The sequence below is a fragment of the Chenopodium album genome, chromosome 1 (assembly GCF_948465745.1).
Source record: "Chenopodium album chromosome 1, dcCheAlbu1.1, whole genome shotgun sequence".
Classification (NCBI taxonomy): domain Eukaryota; kingdom Viridiplantae; phylum Streptophyta; class Magnoliopsida; order Caryophyllales; family Amaranthaceae; genus Chenopodium; species Chenopodium album.
In genome coordinates, this window is record NC_137834.1 from 45,105,450 (window position 1) to 45,112,479 (window position 7,030).

At 33.7% G+C, this 7,030-nt stretch overlaps 1 long non-coding RNA gene across 3 annotated transcripts; it reads right to left on the reverse strand.

Annotated features, from left to right (window-relative positions):
• Positions 1-320: 320 nt before the first annotated feature.
• On the reverse strand, positions 321-4,190 carry LOC145583646 (uncharacterized). Of its 3 annotated transcripts, XR_014100311.1 has the most exons (7): positions 3,818-4,190; positions 3,409-3,520; positions 3,016-3,131; positions 2,664-2,746; positions 2,442-2,563; positions 2,271-2,349; positions 321-748 (listed from the first exon to the last, which is right to left on the reverse strand). It is a non-coding gene; the product is annotated as an uncharacterized LOC145583646 (long non-coding RNA). The 3 variants fall into 3 exon arrangements; XR_014100297.1 differs by having other exon boundaries at positions 2,271-2,563; XR_014100309.1 differs by lacking the exon at positions 3,409-3,520 and having other exon boundaries at positions 2,271-2,563.
• Between the last annotated feature and the right edge of the window lie 2,840 nt (positions 4,191-7,030).

Consider the following 7,030-nt stretch of genomic DNA (forward strand, 5'->3'; position numbering starts at 1 on the left):
TTAGTGCCCGTTACGAATAATGGGTTATTCGTAACGGACATTTCAAGCGCCCGTTACGAATAACTACTTATTCGTAACGGGCACCTGAAACGCCCATTACGAATAACTACTTATTCGTAACGGACATTGTAAAGTTATTCGTAACGGGCACCTGATATGTCCGTTACGAATAATCTCTGAATAAGACAAAAAATTAGGGGCATTTGTAACTAGCATTTCAGGTGCTATTTACAAATACCCCTATTCTTCTTTCTATTTACCACCCAAATTATTATAATAATTTATAACAAATCCAAATATTTCATGCCACAAACATAATATCAAACATAACATATACACCAAATTGGATTTCAAATAAAAATTTTCTTGATTGAACCAACAGACATAACTAAATAGATTAAAGGAAAATTTTAGAAAATAAGTTAGAGCCTTCTTAAATGAAGACAATAAGGTCAAAAGTTCAAGAAAAAGTATGCTGCCAATTACTTTGTTGGCAAAATTCTTGTTCAAGAGCTTCATCAAGCTTTTCGTGAATAGCAGTTCTCGGAGTCTCATTTCCACATATGCTCAAATCTTATGCTTCCTTAGTACATCCTTTTTCTTGAGCCATAGTAAATCTTTTGGTACATGATGTCTTGGACATTTCTCTATCTCTATCCTCAACATTAAAAGGATTAACACTGCATTCTTGATTTCTTCGTCACCAACGTCTCTGTCTTCAGCAACATCAATAGAACTTTCTTGCCTCCTAAAAACATAAAAAAAAAATAATCATAGATTAGCAAATAAAAGTAAAACATCATTGAGGCTACATAGAAAAACTTCACATAAATTAACAAAGAAAGGTTACTCTAGTGATTAATCAGAAATGTAACTACAGTACTATTTCGGTCTGCAAAAATCTGTGCAAGGCACCAACAGTATAACCACAATATGTTGTTCAATAAACTACTGTCCTATGTAAGTTTATGCATAGTATGCATCCTTACCAGGGCCTCATCAGCAAATTTTGAATCTAAAATATCTGTATAGATTGGATCGTCAAATAAATTATCTTTTCAGCTTTTAATTTTGAGTAACTCAAGTATTGTTGGACACATGCTGCCATGAAAGGATGAACACATATTTTGACATGATTCAGCTATTTATACCAGCTTATAATTATGCAGTACTAGTTGAACATATTCAAGTCTATGTTTACTCTTTACCTTCAATAGATCGAGTTAGCAAGCTAAGGCCCTCAAGTTTGGAGACAGTAGAATTGTGTAGGTCTTCCTCTGACCAATCTGGGAAAACCAAGAGGTGGATCCCACAACCGATCATAGATTGATCCAAGGGGGCTTACCCGGGCCTTACAATAAAACATGGGGTAGTAGAAGTCTTAAAGAAGCAAAGTTCTATTAGATTAATGATAATGATAAACTGGTGAAAAACACTTGGTGGACAGAATAAACAAGCATGCTTTAGTTAACACATGTGACCTTGTCAAAATCAGGGTAAATATTGAACAAATTGGTACTGTTTTACACACTCTTTAACTTATTTGATAGTCATAATATTGACTCTCACGGCCACAATATTCTAATCTTAAATCACTTTTATCTCCTACACAACTCAGAGTTTAATAAACATTATTCAGGAGGATTCATATGTAGTAGGCAAATGAGCCTGATTTAATGTTTTGATCTGGATGTCAAACAACTGAAGTTTATCAAAACAACATGGAGGAGAATCATTCCAAGAAAATCACCAATAGGAAACCAGATTAAACGCACAAAAGGAACTTGTAATAACAAGCTAAGTTGATTAATCAATCCCTACACTAGACTTAAATGGAACACGCGCCCCCTTTATTTAATGTATCAACCACCAACATAATAATCAGAAACCAATCATTATTCTCATACATATTATGGCAATCACAACAATATTATACTAATCCATTCAACCATAAATTAAGATTGATACAACAAGCAATTCCAATAATATTGCAGCATCAATTACTCAATTCGGTAAAGCCTCAATCAAAAAGCCGAAAAGATTAAAAATCTGAATTCAGATCTCTAACAATAAATGAAATCATACTACCACATTCACGTCAAACAATAATCTAAGTGCACATCAGTTTGAATTTCATTATACATCAATTTTACTAACAATTAAGTGACAAAACTTACTAATTAAAGAAAAAATCAGGAGCTTGCATTTTGAAGCTATATATTCAAGAAGCAAGGGCATGTTTTCATTTTAACAAGACATTTAAAAGCTACCTTTGGAAGAGTTCCCTGATCCGTCCCTCACAGAAACCTTCATAATGCTGAACTGAAGGGAAGACAACAAGGATTCGACCTGCAGTCACAATTAATTACTCATTAATAGTGTTGCACTCACTTCCTAGTCATGCAAGTGCAGAAATGAATGCATCAAAATAAACGGTGAACCTCCTTATAGCATCTGAAAGCAAGGCCAGACACATCTTGCCAACCCCATGAAGCACTTGTTTAAGATTCTTTAAGAAGCAAACCATATTTGATTTCTCGAACCTCTACTGGGCTGCTACAAACTGAAATTACTCTCAAAGCTAAGAATTGAGGAAAAAAAAGTGCATTCACACAACGAAAAAAAAATAAAAAGAAAAGCTTAAAAAAGAGTAACGAACATACTAGCAATGATATTATCTTCATCAAGGGAGAGAAGATTCCATGAAGATGTAGAATCATGGGGTGTTAAGCGCAATACATTACCACTGCAAAATGAAAATTATATATTAGGAAATCAATCAGTAGAAAAGAATTAGCAGTGAGATTTGACACATGAAACCTTTTCCTTCAGTAATTATCATCCTAATCATTTTTATTAGCGAGGTCTTTGTCTACTAAAAATGTGTAATAGATTAGTTCCTTTTTATTTAAGAAAAATAGGAGTTAAAAGAATGGAGTACCTCATATAAATAATAACTATAAATAATATATAATTTGCAATTAATTAGATAAAAAAGATTAGAGAATAATTAACCTGTGAACAGCTTAAAGGAACTGGGAAGACCCCTTTGTTTAACAGCCCACCAAATTTGTGATTTATTTAGACTGTATAAATCCGGATCAATTATCACTGACTTTCCCCTTTTATTCCTGAAATAAATATTTTACCATTCAATATTGTTATAATTACAGTATTATTTATAACACTCTTTTATAGTTACAATATCGTGTTACCAGCTTTAACCATGATTTCGTTTATGAAAAATCAAATGGACTCTTCAGTAAGAAATAAATTAGAATCTTACTTCGAATCTATCTAAAACATTATGAATTTATATTTTATTTCCACCCAATGGAAAAAATTAAATTAAACATGTAAAATCAATCAATTAATTTGGGAAAAAAAATGCAGAGGAGAAAACTGCACCTTCAATTTGATTAATAAAAATACAAACTTGAGATTCCAAATTCCTAGTGCATTGTATCCCAATTCCCTCCTCTAAACTCGAAATTTCATATATGTTGTAAATTCTTCAAAACTAACAATTCACACACATATAATCATCGCAATGTAAATCAATAATTTTATGAAATGAATAAAATCAAATCAGTAAACCTAAAAGTAAGAATGTAGATCAACAGATTACTCAATCAGGTAATATGAACATCCAACAAAAAAAATATTTATATGTACTACTATAACAGATTCGTAATTAGATTGATACAAATTAAGGAAAATTTCTCTATTCTAAGATCTCAATTATAAATCAAACAAAAAAAACATAAAAGATAATATTGATCTGATCTGAAATTCCCAAAGACAATCAAGAAATTACCCAAATTCAATCCGATTAGAACCCATATCAAACACGGGAAGCGGCAACAGCAAGAGCAGCGGCAAACGCAACATTAGTCGCACCAAGGAAAGACAAAAACCCAGCAGTTTCGGCACCAGAATTTTAATAATCAAGCCATCAAGGAACAAATCTTCAGGCGCCCTAAAAGCACCACCGCCGTACACTTACCATCACCACCATCGTACATTTCCAACAGCCATCCGACCACCACGAACCCAAATTTACACCCACAAAGCCAGAAAAGTGTTCGAAAACTGTTCTTCAAGAACAAACCCGCAAAACCTAGATTTACACCCACAAAAACAAACCCGCAAAACCCATGAAACCACCCCGACGTTCTTCACAAACTGTTTAGGCGCCATGGTGCCGGTTTATACCGTCGAAATGAGAGATGTAGAGCGATTGAGTACGTGAGCAAGAGAGAGAGGGGGGGGGGAGAGAGAGTGGAAATGATAGAGGAGAGAGAATAAAGAGGGGTGACGACTGGAGAGTGAAAACCCTAATGGAAATAACTAATGGGCTCCTTTCCCAACAGTTGGACTAAAGTATTCGTAACGGGCACAATATGCCTGTTACGAATAATATAGTATTCGTAACGGGCACAATATGCCTGTTATGAATAATATAATATTCGTAACGGGCAATTTTTTGCCCGTTACGAATGTTATATATTTGTAACGGGCAGTATCTTGCCCGTTACGAATATTATATATTTGTAACGAACTACTATTTTGACCGTTACGGATGTATTTTATGTAACGGGCATACCTTTGCCCGTTACAAATAGCTTGTTACGAATGACAATTTTTCCACTAGTGGAAGATAGAGCAAAAGAGTCGCCAACAAGTTTAAGGAACTTGTAAACTGTTCACGAGGTGAAGGTTACACCCCTTAACGATCCAGGAGATCGTTAACTCCAATAGGCCTGGAACCATGTGTAGGGTTCGGGAATGAAGGTATAAATCCAACCTAAAAGAGATTGAACCTGCCCTAATAATAGGCCTCTACTTTATTCTGATCTTATTCATGTGCGCTTTTTAATTAACATGCAATCAATAGGATTAAACCTAAACCTGTTTATCTATGTTGGTTGAATTTAATGCACAAACAAATCTATTATTGGCGATCACTTGAAATTATAATCACATTAACCCTAAACAAGATTATTAATTATCTTATTAAGCGTGATTACAAGTACAAATTCCCTTAAACACGCAATAAAGGCGTGATCAAGCAATAACAATAAATAAGCATCAAGCAACATTATAATAATAAATTTCATGACAACAAAATTATAATGTCATAAAGATAAAAATAATCATAAAAATAATAATCATAATAATAATCGTCATATTAAAATAATAATCATCAAAATAATAATAATAATAATAATAATAATAATAATAATAATAATAATAATAATAATAATAATAATAATAATAATAATAATAATAATAATATTCATAATCATTATAAATTATAATCATTATAATCATAATCATGTTCATGTTAATATTAAAGCATAATAATAGCAAGATCCTAGGCATGATACTAACAAGATTAATAACAAACCCTAGCATGTCACTAAGCAATGAAAATCAAATCTTTAACCCTAACATGATACTAACAATCATAGATATTAGGAAGAAAATAAAAGGCATCGTAACAATCATATTTAATATTAAAATTACCCTAGACATGATACTAGGAATATCATAATAACAATATAAACATGATTTCTACATCATAACATCAATTAAAACCATAAAAGTACTTACTTTGATGCCTCATACCTCTTTCTAATAACAAAATACACACGTTAGTAACTTCAAGGAAAATAATAAACAAACAATTAAATTAAATAATTGAAAGAGAGATTTGGGACCAAACCCTTAGAAATTAAACCTTTCACGTCTAGGGCGAAGGCAATTTCGAATATGGCTAGGTGTTTCTAGATCTTGTGAATGCGGAATTTTGTATGTAAAAAGCAAGTTTAGAAAAAGAGAGAGAGAGAGAGAGTAAGAGGAGATGATTAAAGAGAATGAGAGAATTAATGATTGCTAATGAAAACTGGTTGTAGGTGAATTGAAAAGCTGGTTGTTGATGAATGTAGATGAATGTTGATGAGAATTGGTGAATGAAAACGGAGTTTTTACGACATTATTTATAGAGAAAATCAGCCAAAAAGATAAAATTATTAAAACAGAGCATTGGCGCACCTGAAACAGAGCTGGCGCCAACGCTAGCTGATTGGCGCCAGGCGCCAGGCCTAACTCCAGGCGCCAATGGCTGGCGTCAGGCGCTTGTCCTATTTTTGACGCGTTTTCGAAAATCAGATAAGTTTGCCGTACTGGAGGATAAAATCGTATCTTTTCCTTGAAAATGCTTTTTTGATTTTAATTAAAACTCTAAAAAGTCAACAAAAGTCAATTTATCAATGCTAATTGAATTAGGAATGAAAAGAACTTTCTAGAAGAATCTAGAAGACTAAAACCATTCCTAATTGCATTAGGAATGATAAATCATATTAGACCCTCCTCTAGATCATTGGGCCGTACATAAGGCTCAAACCGGGCCCAAGTTGGTAATTTGGCCATAACTTCCTCAATATTCATCGGAATTGGGCTTATAATATATCGTTGGAAAGCTCTTGTCAAGCCCCATCCAACTACACTACTATTGGACCCATATCATGGACATACCAAACTGGATTGTCTGTTTTCTTAAAATAAGTTTTCAAAAACAGAGAGAAGAGAAAAGAAATTAAAACTATCCGCAACACTAAACTTTCCACACTTTCGCTTCATTCGATTATGATTTGACGTGAAAGGCACTCATCACCGGGTTTGGTTTTGGGGAGACACAAATGGGTGTCTACACACCTACTTCGTCTTTCCCATTGGGTGTGTAGGAAATATTTCAAGCATTATCCCTAGCTGTTACCCCACTGTGATCATACACTAAAGTACGGTGGCGTCCAAAGGGAAAGAAGCTAGAGCAAAAGAGTCGCCAACAAGTTTTACACTACGTGCAAAAATGAATTTGGCACCGGTTCAAACCCGGCCTAAGGCACCAGTTTGAACCGGTGCCAATGTGGGGGGTGCCAAAAAGTTGTTTAAAAAGGCACCGGTTCAAACCGGTGCCAAAACTTGAAATTGGCACCAGTTAACCGGTGCCTAAAATTACAATAAA